Source organism: Nannospalax galili, unplaced genomic scaffold (assembly GCF_000622305.1).
Source record: "Nannospalax galili isolate Female #2095 unplaced genomic scaffold, S.galili_v1.0 scaffold283, whole genome shotgun sequence".
Taxonomy (NCBI): domain Eukaryota; kingdom Metazoa; phylum Chordata; class Mammalia; order Rodentia; family Spalacidae; genus Nannospalax; species Nannospalax galili.
The window spans coordinates 1,754,765-1,773,161 of record NW_008350535.1 but is presented as its reverse complement, the minus strand read 5'-3'; the positions used below and the strand labels follow the sequence as shown (position 1 = coordinate 1,773,161).

The 18,397-nt window shown below is 42.5% G+C and overlaps 1 pseudogene; it reads right to left on the bottom strand.

The window, feature by feature from the left end:
• Positions 1 to 1,175: 1,175 nt before the first annotated feature.
• LOC115072842 lies at positions 1,176 to 1,988 on the bottom strand (annotated as a pseudogene).
• Between the last annotated feature and the right edge of the window lie 16,409 nt (positions 1,989 to 18,397).

Genomic DNA, 18,397 nt, shown 5'->3' with positions numbered 1-18,397 from the left:
GACATTCCAAGGTGGCTACAGATGGACAGCTAGGAAGGGAAAGCATAACACCTTGATGCCATCACACGAAGCTCAAACTCCTGCCAAACCCTGCAGTGATGAAGTCCACAGTGAAAATCACGTCTTCCAGTTCACAAGAAGCAACACATGCTTCAGCAACAGTTACTTCTGTGTGATCCCCACACCAGTTGGTTAACTATAGACTTATCAGAAAACTTTGTAATTAAGTGGTTGTTTTTCTACTTCAAAACTTAAAATTCTATAATTCACCTTAGCAACTGAACAAGAGTGACATCTGTCATGGTGTAACACATCGTTATTGTGTTTCTCATTAAGTGAGGGTGTTACAAGACTATACTTTAAAAACATAACTGTCTTAAGGATTTTTTTTAACAAGTGTAAATTTAATATAAACATATCAGTGTTTAAGACCAAGATCGATGGTCTTAGTTTATTAGGAAATGAAGTATTTCATTTAGTTAAAGGTGTGTTTCACAGCTGTGATGATGTGTCTTGCACTGATCCCAAACAGATCCAGCAGTTCACTGGGTTTCCCACTGCGGGGCACTTGTGTGAAGGCAAGCTGATGAACACCGACACCAGGCTCTCTGGAGAGGGCTGCACACACAGCTTCTCCAATGCCCCCCTCTCCAGAGATCTTCCACTGTGACCACTCAGCCACTTGAGATGATGGTGGTGGGCATCCAGAGATTTGATAGTGAATGGGTCAATGACATGGATAGAAATCTTAGGATATCAATAAGCCCCATAAATTTAACTGGTCTAGACTATAAAAATGTCTAGTCTACCTGTTGGAGGACCTACTTTTCCAGTCTCACTGGTCAATTACCTGGTGATAGAACCACTCCCAGGAAGGCAGGGTCACCTTATGTTAAATAGATGAGTGGAATACCTGGTGTGTTAATAAGGTAAGGAATATTTCTGCCTGGAAGGAGCTCAGATCTCTGCAGAACTTCCAGACCAGCCACAGTCACGTAGTTCTCCATAAGTCTGTCCACTTTTCTGAACTCTTCATTTCTCCTTTTCTTCTTCATGCCTTTCTTACTAAACATGCCTTCTCTAAGGCTTTGGGCTGCCCTAGTATCTTGTGTTTCTTCATTTTTTTCTCTAAAGCTGCTTTCTCCCAGCCATCCAGTCAGCCACATCTCAGACCATCATGCAGTCTCTAAACAGATTCTCCAGGAACCTGAGGATTGCTTGGCTCTGTCTTTCTGCAGAGGCTTTCCAGGACGATGCTCCCCATCCTCCACATTCAGGACAGCCCGACCCTCGAGGGTCTGGGCATGATGGCAGTGGGCCTGTTCTGAACTCGGCGGCTTCCCTGGGTCTGACACAGGGCCTTCCCGTCGTGGCCGTCCACTGAGTGGGTATTCCATCCAAAGGCCTGGCAGCGCTGTGTTTTGATGTTCTCACAGTGCTCCAGGACCTCGAGGCTCCTCTACCTGGCCGTTCACTGCGAGGATCGCCACCAGGTCGTCAGGCTGGAGTGGGTGGCAAAGGCCAAGGCCTTCCAGACCGAGCCTTCGGAGCACTCGCGGTCCCCCGGGAGGCAGAAGACGTGGTAGCCGGCCTTGTCCAAGTTCTTGCCGAAGACACCATCCCGCAGGCCGTACCCAGCCCCTGTCCTGGGGCCCCGTGGCCACGATGTGCGTGAATCCCGGTGGCCGAGAGCTGGGCTGTCCCTCCGTCTCGCACGGACCTTCCTTTGACTTGGCGAGTCCTCCTGGCGGCCCCGCTCCACCCCGCCGACAGGATGGAGGCTGCGTGGCCCTTAACAGCACCAGGCGGTCGTTGTCCGGGTGCTGGGGGTCCCCACTTGTACCGCATGGTGTGGAAGAACAGCACTGCCACCACCTCAGCCACTCTGCAGCCCAACCACAAAGACGATGAGGACAACGAAACAACGACGACAACGAGGACACCGGGTGCCCCCAGCTGGAGGCGCAGGTGGCCCTGAGGGACCGCATACACAGGAGCTGGGCTGCTTCCCGCAGCAGCTGTTCCTCTTGGCATCAGGCTTGGCCTTGCTGGCCAAAGGGGTGGGGGGGGGGGACGGGGGACTGTTGTCTTGGAGCAAGAGCCACAGATGCAGGCTTCTTCCTGACAGAAATGGCTGTGACGTTGAGGAAGAACTGCGCATGCGCCACTGCACAGTCCAGGGCTGCGCATACTCAGTGGGATTTCTTGAGCGTGCTTCTCGTTCAAAGCTGCCGTGGTTTAAACCCGGATTTAAAAAAAAAAATTATTTATTTGTATTTTATGTGTATGCATGTATTACCTGCATGTAGGTAAGTGCACCATGTCGTGCAAAGCCGGAGGAGGACAGAAGAGCCTGTCGGATTCCCTGGTACTGGAGTTATGGATTCCCTGGTACCGGAGTTATGGACAGTTGGCAGCTGCCATGTGGGTGCTGGGATTCAAACCCGGGCCATTCTGCAAGAACAGCCAGTGTTCTTAAACATGAGCCATCTCTCCAGGCCCTGCGTTTTTATTTTTTGATCTATTTATTATGTGTATATTTTCCCTGCGTGTGTTTCAGCGTAACTGTGTTGTGCAATGCACGTGGAGGACAGAAGAGGAGGTCTGCATCCCCTGAAACTGGAGTTACTGACAATTTTTAGCCATCTGGTGCTGGGAAGGGAACCACAGTCTTGTGTAAGAGCAGCCAGTGCTCTGAGACATCTCCCTAGCTTGGAGAGTGATAGGATATGTGAATTTTCAGGAGAGCCATAAGCTTCATTAGAGCAGACCATTAAGCCATTAATCCCTTAAAGTTTCTAACTGGCCCTAAATTGGCAGCCTGGCCTTGCTCAAGTCTGGCCTTGCTCAACTGGTCATTGCTTGGACTGAGAAAGACTGTTTGTGGAGCCCATCTGTCTCCTTTAGGGTTGTAGATAACTCACCTGCCTGCCTGAGCAAATAATCTTCAGAAAAGATACCCTCAAGGATACCAGACCCCGGCACAGAGTTAACTCTTGCAGCTGTTCAGCAGAGTTCCTATATAAGACCAGACTGTTCCTTATTCTGGAATAATCATTTCTTGAGGAATGGCTTTTATCAGCCCTTTCCTGGGTTTCCTGAATCCAAGGAGCACATTCCTTGCCTATTGCAGGTCTGGCTCTGGTTCTTCTTTCTTTCTCAACTTTAAACTCCTTTCTTTTTCTGCTCTCCTAAATCTAACATTGTCCTTTTTTTTTATTTGAAAATGTGTGTGTGTGTGTGTGTGTGTGTGTGTGTGTGTGTGTTGCATGTCTGTAAATGCACCCATATCCTGCAATGCCTGCAGGGGTCATAAGGTGTTCAGAAGGGGGTATTATCAGATCCCTTGGAACTGGAGTTACAGGAAAGTTGTTAGCTGCCTCGTGGGTGTTGGGAATCAAACCCAGCTCCTCTGCAAGAACAGTCAGTGCTCTCAATGGCAGAGCCATCTCTCTAGTTCCAGAGAGAAGAAAATGTTTATTATTTCTCAAATGTTTTGGGAATTAAAAGCCACATGCCCATGTGATCTTCACATTTGAGAGATTGAAACATAGGGTCATCAAGCAGTCACAGAGTGATTATTATGTGGAAATGACTGTGCTAAGAGATGTGTAGGATCAACAATAAAGACAGTAAGATGTTCACTTGAAGTAACTGACACCATGAATGACAGAAGTCAGATGTTAAATGTCATACAAGAATAAAATATGAAGGCTATTTAAGAATAAAGGTAGTTTAATCATCCTGAAAAAAAAAATCATTGAATCAAGAAAAAAACGTGAAAATAATTGTGGCAGAGTAGGCAGCAGGTCCATAAGAGACAGAAGACAGGGAGCGTTGTGCAGCTTTATTCCCAGACACTTGCTTAGAGCAGCTTCAGTAAAAAGAATAAGCACTTGCAGAGACACACCCACTCAAGGATACTCTTAAAAAAAAAAAACTGAAAAAAAATGAAACAGTGTCAGCAGGTTCTGGCCAGCCAGGATCTAAAGATAAACTTTGGATAATGAACAGGTTATGATAACATCATTTGCATTGGAGTTTTGATTTTTGGACACTTAGATAATCGTGGGTTAAAACAGAACAGTTTAAAAGGAAGATTGTTCCACCATGAGTTGGGAGGAGAAAGGAGTCACTTTACCCTCATGAATATGTCACCCACTTCACACATATGCATAATACATAAATCCGCAACACAGAACCTATTGTGCCATTATCCAGCCCTTTGGAACTACCCACTCCAGTCTCTTTTTGGTGCGCATGTTCAGCTTTGATAAATAAACCTCTGCTTACACTGCCTTTGTATCTTGATTGAATTGTTTCCTTTGAGAAAACAAAAATGGAAGAGAAATCATTACCAAATACCATATGGGTAGAATTTGACCTTTGAAACCTGACTGCAACAGGTATGTGCTATTGGAACATCTCACAGCATCCTTCTTCAGTAGCAGAGTCAGCATGAGCAAGATGAAATTAACAAGGGCATCATGCACTGTCCAGGCTGAGTGGAGTTGGGAGACTCCCATGAGTCATGAGACAGGCTGGAGAGGGAAATATGTCCAGCATCACTAGTGCACTAAGGGAGAATTTTGGGGGTCTGTGCTCCAAGAGAATGGATGTGTAACTAAATGCTGTGGTGTATCTATTCTCTATCTGCTGGGCCTGAATCAGACCTGCCCTCCGGTGAAGAAATACATCTCAAGCAGAAGTATTGCCTCTCACCTATGCTTGGGACCCATCCAACACCCTGACACCTTCACACATGGGCTTAGTAAACTTCCTCACTTCCAGCACATTAGTATGTCCCTGGAATTATATACTTGGAGTATATCTTCAACTCATCTTTCAGTTTGGTCTTGTTATTGATGAAGAAACTGAAGCTGTCCCACAATTGCAAAGGAGAAAAAAATTTCTCCTCTACATTATTAAGGGTTTTGTTTATGTTACTTGTTCAATTTTGTCATGTTTATTAACATTTTTTCTTTTTTGATATTTAAAATTCATGCAGGGGGAGCTAAGGAAGCATGTGTTGCTTTCCATCTTACCTGGAAATCACATCTTCTGTGATTAACACCAGAAGAAACAGAGAAATTGTCAGTAGCCTAGGGATAAAATTTTACTTTCCCAGCTTAAAGACATAAAAAAGAATTTCCTTCTCAGTGTGCCACTACCTAAGGGGGGTGGGAGGGGACTCATTCTCAGAGTTTTAAAACTAATTCAAGTCAAATTTTTCTTTCTTTCTCTACATCAGATTAAGGATTTTTAATTAGTCCAGGAAGGAATTGTTCTAGAAGTTACAATAAGTCCAATAACCTCAAACTATCCAGTCTTTCCTTATCATATGGCATATTAGGTTACCTTAATTTCCGTAGTACATACTGGTTGCAACAAGACGCATCTTGTTAGGATGACACCTGTTCTTCTAAAGAGAAAGGGCTACTCATTCAGCCTCTTGTAGCATTAAGCAAAGATTTTCTAAATAGCAACCTTGATATAACTGGGTAAAAGAAAATATCCTAATGAATCTGAGATCATAGAAGTAAATATCTCATTAGAGAAGAGTCCTGGCACCATGATTAATGGACAGATGAGAAATCTCAAAAGGGCACAATGAAGGGGATTATATAGATCTACAGCCAGGAAAACTACTTTTTGTGTGTGCAGCTTAAATAAGAGGAGTTGAAAACTTGAGCATGGTCAACCAGAGCAAATTATTGAAGAGACAAGAGTAAAACCCAGGCACTGGGCCCTCATTCACAGTTCATGAAAGCAAAAAATACACTCACCATTGAACAGCCTCCCTTGAGAATTTCCAAAAAAGAAAGGTTAGCTTCAATTTCTAAAATTATTTTACTTTTTACTTACCTGTATGTTTGTGTCTCTCTCTCTCCCTTCCTCCCCCGTGTGTGTATGTGTGTATATGTGTGTGTGTGTGTGTGTGTGTATGCGTGTGCTCACACATATGCATGTGCATGCACACAAAGACTAGAACAGCTAGTCACAGGTAGTTGTGAGTCACCTGACATGAGTGTTGGGAACCAAACTTGGGTCTTCTGTAAGAGCAGCAAGCCCTCTTAACTTCTGAGCTCACTCTACAGGCCCAAGTGTCAGTTTTTTAAAGGCTAAATATTTTCAAATTTTTGGACTATCTCTGAAAACCAGATAATATGAAACTGGTAGCAGTGATCATCTCCAGAGACGGTAACTGGTCGGCTGAGCACAAAGAGGTAGGAAAAAATTTGTTTTGTTTACACATTCATTTTATGTTTGAGAAATACATTTGTACTGTATTTATATAATACATTTTATGTGACATTTTCCATCAAGCAATGTCTTATAAACTATAGATTCTCTTTGTTTACTGCATGCTGCATATAATTAAAGACATCTTTCTAAAATCTTTCTATAGATAAATATTCTATTGGTTAATATGTACTTGGGAGTTCATTTACCCAGCAGTTCACTTAACATGTTGACATGAATGTTGCTCTGGATCAACTTCTTTTCCTTTCTTCCCTCCCTCTCCCCTCTCCAACTCTTACCATGCCCCCCCACTCCCTTTCAATTTCCTGACCTCTTCTTTGATATTATTGCTACATATATATTATGTATTATGTACATATGTAAGATCTGTTGAGTTCATTTACTGGTACTTTTATGAATATATGTTTAAGACTGACCACTGGGATTGGATAACCCATCAGGGAATTCCTTCCTGGAGAAAACTGGTTCTCTCTCCCTCAGCAGCCATTGATTGTCTACAGCTCTTAATCTAGGGGTGGGACTTGTAAAATTTCTTCTGTCTGCACTGGCTTGCCAATTTGTGCTGTAATCATGCAAGTCTTATTTGAGCAACCATACTGTGGAGATTTCATGGGTGCCCAGAAGATGCTATCTAGCAGCAGGTATTCTCATCCTCTGGGTCTTACAATCTACCTACTTCCTCTTCTGTGATGTTCCCTGAGCCTTATGTATAGGGGTTGCATTGTAGATGTATCAATTGGGGCTGGGCTCCCCACTCATTTTATATCATTTGAATATTCTACTATATGACCAGGGTTTCTCTGAAACAAATCTTCAGATGCGTGTGCTCATACATACACATAAATGGGAAGTACAGTAGTGCATATAGTATATAGTATGCTAGGTACATTATATACATTGTCTCATCCAGCCAATTAACAATAAAAGATTTAGATGTGGTATGGGATGCAGAAAGATAGACTACTGGCCTGTGTTTTGTTGTCCTTTCTGTCCAGTTGTGGTTTCAGAGTAGGCTTTTGTGTTCATCTCTTCATTACCAGTGCTTTCCAAAACAAATACTAAGCAAGTTCTAATGAATATTTTGAAAGTGATTATTAAAATACAGCAGATACATTTTTCACTCTGTAATTTTTAACTCTTCACTCTCTATTACTTGAATTTTTAAAGGTAATTATGTAGTCGTGTTTGAGATTATCTTAAGTAGAGTAATACAGAAAAGTTTAGTGATGCTTAATGACAAATACAGTCATTTCTCACGTTGTATTTTATTCAGTCAAACCACAGCTTTTCACTTAGCAAATGTCACTTCTGATTCCCAGTATAGTTAGGCCAATTTATCTCATCATTTGATCAAAGGAATGTACTATCTAGTGTCTCCCCAGAAACTGAGATCTTGAATGTTACATAAGAGCAATTTAACCAAGGATGTAACTCTCAGAGATGAAAATAAGCAGGTAGATTCCTCACTTTACTAGAAAACTGTTTTTAGTGAAAGAAAAAGGCAATTTTGAAGGTAGGTCTTATTAGTGTCATTCAACTGTTTTCAGATTTGTTCGTGGCAGATTTTAATTTTCTGTAAATTATATGAGCATGCAAGACAGGTATTCCAAATAGTATAGGAGTTCAGTCTCCCTGAATGGGAACGCATACCTCTGTTTAGCACAGGAAAACTTACAGGAGTAAGCAGCAACAGTGTCAGGAAACACAAGCTGGTGTGAGAGACTTCAGAGGGATCACGTTTCCAAAGCTCTGTCATTATTGCAGTACCTCTTTCTGCACATCACTTACCATAGCCACAAACCCAGTGAATCTCTAATGTGCGCAGGGCATTTTCCGTGAAAAAGCCTCTCACATGTGACCCTTATGTCTATTGCTACATTTGGATTAACTTTTGTGCTTAACCTATAAATCCCTATTAACAAGGAAGCATATGTGACTGAAGTAAAGGTGTAGAGGTGAGGAATTGTCCTGGGTTCACTATGAAAATGTGTGCCTTAGGATCACAAGACCTTATGAACCTAGAGCAAAAGTGCCAGGATCGTGCAAAAGATGACATGATGGGGGAAGCAGAAGCTGTCCTGATGCATTTTGAAGATGGAGGTGGTGGCCATGAGCTAGGAGATTCTAGAAGCATCTAGGATGTAGGAAAGGGAAAGAAATTCGTATTCCATTGTTTCCATGAATTCAGCATTTTGATTTTGGTTTACTGAGACATGTTTTGGACTTCTGTCATCAGCCAGTGCAATATAATATATTTATATTGTCCTAAGCCAGTAAATATATAGTACTTTGTTACAGCTGTAGTATTTGGGTTCAGAAAGTCAAGAACACTTGGGGGTAATGGTGAGGACTTCTAATTCCATTAGTAAGATCAATTCTACCATGATGTAGGTGAGGTGAGGTGGTATTTTCATACAGGAACATGGTCTTGGTTAAATGGACTATTTCTAAGAGAAATGCTTTGTTTTCCTGGAAACATTTCAGTACAAAACATTTTTAAGGTTTTAGCACATTTATTTTGGCCTCACACCAAAAATAAGAGAGTAAATTCATTTTCTGCTATTTGAGAAAATAATCACTTTTCATATCTCAAACTGAGTGTGTATCTATAGCTACCATTTACACATATGTCATTCTTTGCTCACAGTTTCTATAGGAAAAAATTTTAAAGCCCAGTTAAATGTTTGAATATTATAATAGTAATGTTTTTCAGAAGGGAAACTTCTACAGTGTTTTGATTATCTGTGTTCACATAGACTTGAAACAGTAACTTACTACAGGCAAAGACCATAACACAAGTACATTGACCAATACATATAAAGCTACATAAACTAACACAAACTCGCAGGCACTACTTTTGAATGACCTAGTCCTCTCATTGTCATGTTGCTGAATCATAAATCTACAGCAATTGATCAATTTTAAACATTGCTAACTAAGATTACTTGCATTTCAGGTTACTTTGCATAGAAACATACTTGTGTTTTATCCACCTGATGGTACAAAACAAAATCCTGTATCTCTTTTTACAAAACAGCTTGAGGAGGTAGCACAATTTAGATGATGGAAAGGTCCTTGTTTTGTAAGCTAGAATAGCACTTGCCGAAACAGTTCAAAGGCAATTCAATTATTTGTAGGCATCATTTTCATAATGCTGGACCTATTGTTGCTACCTGATTCATTTGAAATCACATTGTTCTGATAGCTGGTTCCTGGGAGCCAAAGACTTAAAAATACAAAATGTGGAAAGGGAAATTACTCTTAATGACACAGGTTAACTATATGTGCATAAGCTTTGAAATCATTACAGTAAATCACAGTTTCTAATTGACCTGGCGATATAAACCTTTTTGAATTCAGGGTAATTCAATAGACCCCAAGGTCACTTCATTAATTAGACTCGCAGAAAAGTTGCCCTTATGATTGTTTTTACATCTGAATGAGCGATTTGGTGGCCATTGGAAATATTCTAGTATTTACAACCACGTTTCTGAGTTGGCACATACCACTTAAGCCAAATCCTTGTTATCAATAATGGCTTTGCTCTCTGATACCTAGGAATGTATTCCTGTGCTTTACACAAATTATGAAAACTCAGCTAGCAAAGGTAAACATAAGGTACAGCAATCAGAATCACAGAGCAAAATGTTGAAAGTGATGCCTGGGGTCAACCATTGCCTTTACTTTCACAGATTAGGAAACTAAAATGCACAGAAATTAGAGACTCCTATGAATTAAAATGAGCATAAGATAAATTAGAAAATTTTGTGTCTGATGATCTCATATTCATTGTATTAGATATACTAATTTATCTTAAAATCAGTTCATTCAGCTTATTTGAGTCAATTCTATCCAGTGTCTTTATGTGTCAAGTTTTTTCCTGAGTGATAGAGTCAGTATAAATATGTAAATAAATGAAGTATGTTAATTTAGGAAGTGTCCCATTACAAAGAGCAGAGGTTCAAAGTGTGAAGAGCTCAACTGGATTCAAGAGGGAGCCACAGAAGTCTTCACTCTTTCTAAAGGTTCTCTTATTAAATTTCATGTGTCTGGGGTTGGGGGGGTGGGGGTGGGTGATTGTGTGTGAAGGTGTAGGTGTGGGGAGGTCAGAGGACAACCTTTGGGAGTCAGTTCTCTCCTTCCACTACGCGGGTTCCAGGGATTGAACTCAGGTCATCAGGATTGGCAGCACATGCCTTTATCCACTGAGCCATCTCCCTAATCCACTGGAGTTCCAGTGAAAGGTGTTATCAAACCAAATAGGCAAGTATTTGTATTAAAGATAAAGGAGTAAAGGAAAAACAGAAATTAACTGAACACATCTTTCTCTGTGACTTTCCTCTGTGCTCCCCACTTCCAACAAGAGTTTCCTATATATGATGTAAACTCTCCCTTCCCTTGGCTTCTGTGATGTAATTAGTAGGAATCACTTGGTACTGTAGTGTCTTCTGTTTTGAGGGAAATTAAAGATGCGGTTTTAGGGAATACTGCTCCTTTCCTGGCTTCTACCTCTTTCCTCAGGAGAGTAGAAAAGGAATCCACACTCTGAATGTTCTTTTCAAGATGGAAAACAACCCTTAATCTCGTAGCCCCAGTGCCACATTCTGCTTGCAACAATTAGGGTTGATATTGTCATAAGCAAAGTTCATGCTATTCCTGATGTAAGTCAAATTCACTGACGGGAGGTGCAGTGGTATCCAATCCCCTCCTCCCATGGTCCTTGCAACAACCTGGGGAAAAAATTCTCCAAATCCTGGTTTGAAGAATTTTAACGATTTTATTGGACTTGCTAACTGAGCTCGGGGTGCAGGTTTACTTACAGACAAGAGGCACCCCCCCCATTCATGGCTATGTTTGAAAGTCCACACCAAGACATACTTCCAGTGGTTCCAGACAGCCTTACAAAATGGTGAGGGGACCAGCCTCGTCGTTTTCCCAGCTTTTATACCCTTAGCCCCTCCCCTGCAAGCAGCTTTGGTCAACCGATTGGCTGGAAGAGGGAAGGGGAGTGGCTTCTTTGCAGAGTGTGGAAAGGAGGCGGGTCCATGGCTTGTCATCACAGGGTCAGAGGAACATCCTCTGGGTCACACCTGATTACCTCAATCATTGCATGAAGCCCAGATCTTCCAAGTCAATCCTCATGCTCTAGTGTCTCATCCTAATAGTGTTCTGTGCATAGCCCTGTGGTAAGTTTGCAGCAAAACAATCTTCATTAAGAAGAGTGACATTCAATGTGAAATTTGTAAAAGATATTCTTGTCTTCCAGTATGAGCATTCCAAGTCAAGTCCTGAAAGCTGGTGGCAGGTCCCAGGCTAGATTTTTTTGCCTTCTTGTTCCTTCTGTCCAAACATTTTGGCAGAAGATAAACTAACCCAACTGTAGGTGATCCTTGTTCATGTTTTCTGAATTTTCCCCTTTCCTCTAAGTGAAACATAACTATTCTGGGAATATTGCATCCTGTTTAAGAGCATCTGTTTTCCTCTTCCTTGCTTTTAAGAATAATTTTTACTATTTACAAAAATGTAGTATAGATGCCCACAAGCCAACCCCCCCCCCACACACACACAGAATGGAATAGTTCAGGACCAAAGAGATGGCTCAGTGGGTGAAGGTGATTGCCACAAAACCTGGAGACCTGAGTTCCATCCCTGGGCCCACACGATGGAAGGAGAGAAGCGACTCTCATAAGTTGTCTTCTGACCTCCACACAGATGCCACACAGTGGCACATATGTGTGTGCACATACACAAAGTAAATTAATAAATGTAAAATAAACATATGATTTGTGATTATTCTCTTGCAACAAGAGAGATCATTAATCTTGGGGAAAGCAATAAGGTATTTCATTAACAGGAAATTGTGAGGCAATTATTACTAAATGTTTTCTAGTAGAAGATTCTGGAGATGAACTAAGTATGTTTTGCTGTGGTTTGGATGTTGCCCAAAAGTGGGGCTGATCACTGATTCTATAATTGTGTGTCTTGGTGTTTACTTAGGAGGTAGAAGGAGTGAGGTAGCACTAAGACTGTACCTGAGAAAAAAGCAAGAGTCATTCATGTGTTTGTGATTCCTGCCGAAAGTGGTGCTTTGGATGGTCGTGGTCTGTATAATATTCTTCTATTTTTCTCCATGTTCAAACTTGATTACAGAATAGTCTTGACTTTCCTTGCTCCATCACAGTCCTTCCTAGAGTGTTGTGGCTCTATGGAATTATGCTATCTCACTGCTTTGCCAAGCGAGAGCCAGATCATTACCAGCTGATAACTCTCAGGACCACTTCTTTTCCTCCTCGGTTGTAGGTTTTGTTTATGCCTTCATTAGAATATTTTAATATTTTATCACCAGGTCTAATAATTTCTGTAGCATTTCATAGATACTTTTACCAAAGGTAGATTTGTTTCTATGTCTCTAATACTTTTAATTACAAGGAGGTATTAATATGAACCCCATTATAAAACTAAAGTTGACTAATGAGTAGAAAGACTAATTTTCTAGTGTCCCCTCCCACCTTATTGACAGAAGATGCTCCAAGACCTGGAAGCCAGAATCCATGAATAGTATCTGATGTTACATATACAATATTTTTTTCCTGTACATGTATACCTATGATACATTTTTACCTTTGCACTTGACAGAATAGTTTGTGGTTTCTCTTTAGAATATTTGAATTGACTGCATTATTACTCATGCCCTTTGGGCCCATCACTGAAAACAACTGAACACAACCATGGTGAGACCCAAAAACTCCACCATTACTTTGACTTTTGAGGTAACCAAATATCTAAAAGACAAATAATGCACACCACATCAGTCTGAAAATGCACACAGTATAACTATCTTGAGGAAAGAGATCACTCACATCCCAGGCAGAACTGTATAGTGCAAGTTTTCATCGTGTGCTTCAGAATAGTGTGCAGTTTATAATGGGAGATCTGGAATTTTGTGACTGCAGTTGACCATAGATAGCAGAGACTGCAGAAAATGAAATCACAGATAAGGAAGACTCCTGACCCTCTAGTTCATCCAATTTCCCAAACTTCCCTGCCTTTAGACTCTTTACCCTCCTAAGTATCCTGCACTCTTAACATGGCAATCACCATAATGTACTAAAAATATATTTAGTAATTCCCCATGTCTTATACATCAAAATCTAAAATCATCGACATAAAAATGTCTTCAAGTTATTATCTCTGACTTATATCTTGAAACACATCCCTCGTTCACTCAGCACCTTTCAAGTTATTTCCTTCTAAATATTCATAAAAGCCAACAAGTATTATCTGATAAGCATTAATGAAGGGCAAACAAGTTTCTAAGTACCGTGATTACTGAAAAGAGAAAGAATCTTTGCTATTACAGACCTTAAAATCCAGAGAGAGGGGCTGGAGAGATGGCTCCGCAGTTAAGAACACTGGTTGTTCTTGTAGAAGACCCGGGTTTGAATCCCCAGGCCCACATGGCAGCTAATAACTGTCCATAACTCCAGTTCCAGGGGATATGATGACCTCTTCTGTCCTCCAAGGGCATTGCACAACATGGGTGCACTTACCTACATGCAGGCAATACACTCATACACATAAAATAAAAAATAATAAATGAAATATTTTTTTAAAATCCAGAGAGAGGGAGAGAGGGATAATATTAAACACTCCTGTCATATCTGTCTTTAAAGCTTCATCTGTTAATTATCAAAAGCTGATGAGCCTTAAAAGGTGACAAACTTTTGTAAAAAGCACAACCAATCACTCCACTTGTCTCTTTTGTGCCCAACGTGTTGTCTTTGCCAAGGCATGTCCTCATAGTCCATCACACCGAGGGTTTACAGTTGTAAGTCAAATTCACTGCTGGGAGGCACACATGTCATCCAATCCCCTCCTCCCATGGTCCTTCCAACAATCTGAAAAGAATTCTCCAAACCCTGGTTTGAAGAATCTTAACAAGTTTACTGGACTTGCTAACTGAGCTTGGGGTGTGGGTTTACTTACAGACAAGCGGGCACCTCCCCATTCATGGCTGTGTTTGAAAGTGCACACCCAGACATAAATCCTGTGGTTCCAGACAGCCTCACAAAATGGTGAGAGACCAGCCTCATGGTTTTCCCAGCTTTTATACCCTTAGCCCCTCCTCTGCAAGCAACTATGGTCAACCGATTGGCTGGAAGAGGGAAGGGGAGTGGCTTCTTTGCAGAGCTTGGGAAGGAGGTGGGTCCATGGCTCATCATCACAGGGTCAGAGGAACATCCAGGTCACACTCTACCCCTTCCTCTGGCTCTTACAAAACTTTCCTCCAACCTCTTCCACAAATATCCCTGAGCTTCAGAGGGGGTGGGGTGACCTTTCTCCCATTGTAGTAGGGCTCTGGATTCTTCAAGTCTCAGCATCCTGTTTGTCATGAGCTGATTGCTCAATTTAGTGGCATTCCATCTACTATAAAAACACAAACAGCAAGAAGCAAGAACATGCAAACAGTAACTGCTATAATAACTTATGGGCATAAACACAAATGCTAGGATGGTTTCAGTAATTTCATCTCGACCCCCAGGCAGCCGGTACCATTTGATATTCACCACCATCCATGGGGTGAGCACTCTGGATTCTTCAAGTCTCAGCATCCTGTTTGTCATGAGCTGATTGCTCAGTTTAGTGGCATTCCATCTACTATAAAAACACAAACAGCAAGAAGCAAGAACATGCAAACAGTAACTGCTATAATAACTTATGGGCATAAACACAAATGCTAGGATGGTTTTGGTAATTTCATCTCGACCCCCAGGCAGCCGGTATCATTTGATATTCACCACCATCCATGGGGTGAGCGATTTGACTGGTTTCCATCTTGCCCACCCCAGAGTAATTGCCTTCACTGTTCCCACCCTCAGCCGAAATTCTCCTACAGTAGTATGTAGGGTGTGACCCAGCAGGCATCCACCCCTAAAATGTTCTCTCCAAGGGGAGATATCCACACCTTGTACTCCTGGGGTGGGATAATTGCCCACTCCCCGAATGAGTCTAGTATGCTTTACTTGTATGGTTTTATCCCCATACCTATCCACTGCTATCCACTGGCCCTGATGTTTTTGGGGGTTGCTGTGAATTAATGTACCTGGTGCTTTTTGGGGTTGACATGAATTAATGTAAACTCTGCTCCAGTATCCACTAGGGCTCATGTGTTTTGTATATTAGTGGGGGACCAATAAATCCTCAATTCAACATGTGGCCTCTGGTCACCCAGTATGGTCCTCATCTGTGAGCAACCTTGGCCACCCCTTCAAGGCAGTGGTTGGGGGATCCCACCCAATGAAGCTGCCTTCCTCTGGAGCAGGGAGCACCATTGGAGTTACCCGCACCTCCTGTTCTCCCATTTCTCCTACTTCTGTGGTGAATTGTTAGGTCTTAAAGCCCTCCACAGGCTCACCAGCACAGGTTTGGCTGCCCATCTATCTTGCCCCTAGCAACTCCTGCTGTGCACAGATCCATCCACATCTGTGCTCGAGAGACATGGAGGGACCCCTTTGCTGAATTCTGGCCCTTTTCCCTTGTGTCTACTAGTATTAGCACCTTTTGTTTTATCCCCATACCTATCCACTGCTATCCACTGGCCCTGATGTTTTTGGGGGTTGCTGTGAATTAATGTACATTCTGCCCGAGTATCCACTAGGGCACCTGTGTTTTGTATATTAGTGGGGGACCAATAAATCCTCAATTCAACATGTGGCCTCTGGTCACCCAGTATGGTCCTCATCTGTGAGCAACCTTGGCCACCCCTTCAAGGCAGTGGTTGGGGGATCCCACCCAATGAAGCTGCCTTCCTCTGGAGCAGGGAGCACCATTGGAGTTACCCGCACCTCCTGTTCTCCCATTTCTCCTACTTCTGTGGTGAATTGTTAGGTCTTAAAGCCCTCCACAGGCTCACCAGCACAGTGTTTGGCTGCCCATCTATCTTGCCCCTAGCAACTCCTGCTGTGCACAGATCCATCCACATCTGTGCTCGAGAGACATGGAGGGACCCCTTTGCTGAATTCTGGCCCTTTTCCCTTGTGTCTACTAGTATTAGCACCTTTTGAACCCTGTTTACATGTTGGTCTAAATCATTTAAATCCTCCAGAGCCTCACCAGCCTCATACAGGTCATGCCTGATCATGGGGCTTAGCACTGCCATCAAAGCTCCATACCAGTTTCATGGGCCTTGCTGAATCAGTTTCTTTCTTGAGTCTCCTGTAAACACAGGCCTGTCTGGGTCAGTGAACTGGGCTTCCCTCATACCCAGTTCCCTCAACAGAGCCTGTCCTTCCTCAATGGTTTTCCAGTCTCTAGTATTCATTGGAATCTCAGCTGGAGATACCCACATATCCCGAATGGCTCTTATGAGCCAATCCATCATGGACTGATTTTCTTCATGTTGTCTTAAATTGTGAAGTTTTTGTCTCAAAGAGGGATAAGGGGTTATGTTGCTTAACTTCTCTGCTTCTGAAGAACTTAAAATGACCCCATCTGCCCCCATGTCGCATAGCCTCACCAGCCAGGTGGCCAAAGGCTCCTTCATAGCTTATTTAAATGTCTTTCCCAGTTCTGATAGTTCTGGTGCTGAGTATTCTCTGATTACCATGGTCTCCTGCACCGGGCTATTGTTAAGCCCTCCATCAGCATGTTTGACCATGGATTTTCCCTTCTTTGAATTAAAGGTTGGACCTGAGGAACATGTCCCACTATCTCTAAGTCACTTCCTTCTTCCTCACTACCCAACGCTTCCCAGGAGTTCCAGGTTTGGGGTCCCAGGATGGACCTTTTATTATCATTCTGATCTGGGCTTTTTTTCCCTTTTGACCTCTTAGACATAAAAAGAAAATGGCATGCCAACACCTCCATCTCCAGTTCTCTCTTATCTAATTAACTGGCAATGTTAGAGGCCAGTACCAAAGAGAAGCCAGCCTCATATTCCTCTCCCATTCTAATTCCTCTCTAATACCTTCAGTTTCCCTCCTGGCTAAGGCCTCTACTTGGGACAGATTTCCTATTATCAATAGCAGTGGCCAAGTGGCTTCTGCAGCCGCTTTTTGGCATTTCTGTCCCTGGTGTGCTACTCCCAGAGATTGTAGAATCTGTTTCAGACCTTCTGCTGTTTTCAGGGCCTCTCCATACTCACATGGTGGCCCCCACCAGTCAAGCAGGCATCCACACCATACCATCTACAAGATGGCTGCCACCCCGGGATTTCTCCCATCAACCTTGACTGTTTAGAAGAATGTGTTAACCATGCCACTGCACCCACCCCTACCAAGCCTATGGGAATGGCCCACCAGGTTAACATTTCTTCAGCCCACACTCTCCCCTCACCCCCCTTTACTTCAGTTGTTGGTCTCTTTCCCCATATCAGGGATATCATCAATGCTCTTCCAAAACTCATTCTCAGTTTCTTGGTATCCTGCTGGTTACGCCAGTTGTAAGTCAAATTCACTGCTAGGAGGTGCACATGGCATCCAGTCCCCCCTCCCACAGTCCTTGCAACAAACCTTAGAAAAGAATTCTCCAAACCCCAGTTTGAAGAATCTTGAGTTTATTGGACTTGCTAACTGAGCTTGGGCTGCGAGTTTACTTACAGAGGAGCAGGTGCTGCCCCCCCATTCATGGCTGTGTTCAAAAGTCCACACCCAGACATAAATCCTGTGGTTCCAAACAGCTTCACAAAGTGGCAAGGGACTGGCCTCTTGCTTTTCCAGCTTTTATACCCTTAGCCCCTGCCCTGCAAGTATCTATGGTCAACCAATTGGCTGGAAGAGGGAAGGGGAGTGGCTTCTTTGCAGAGTGTGGGAAGGAGGCATGTCCATGGCTTATCATCACAGGCTCAGAAGAACATCCAGGTCACAAGAGTGTACATACTGATTTTACAAATAAATTGTTTTTATATCTCAGAAGCAAAGAACTCCAGACATAATTCCTGAAGGATAACAGAACACCTTAGCTTTTGATCACAGAACTATGTCAACTTGACTCTGTTATCTCTTAATCAGTAGGAACCTAGTTTATCTCATCACCCCACAGGACATCTTACTCTGTTAAATGAGCCTCGAAAGAAGGAATGGAAATATTTAGATGTTTTGGTAACACACAGAAATTCCAGAGGATTAAAAAATAA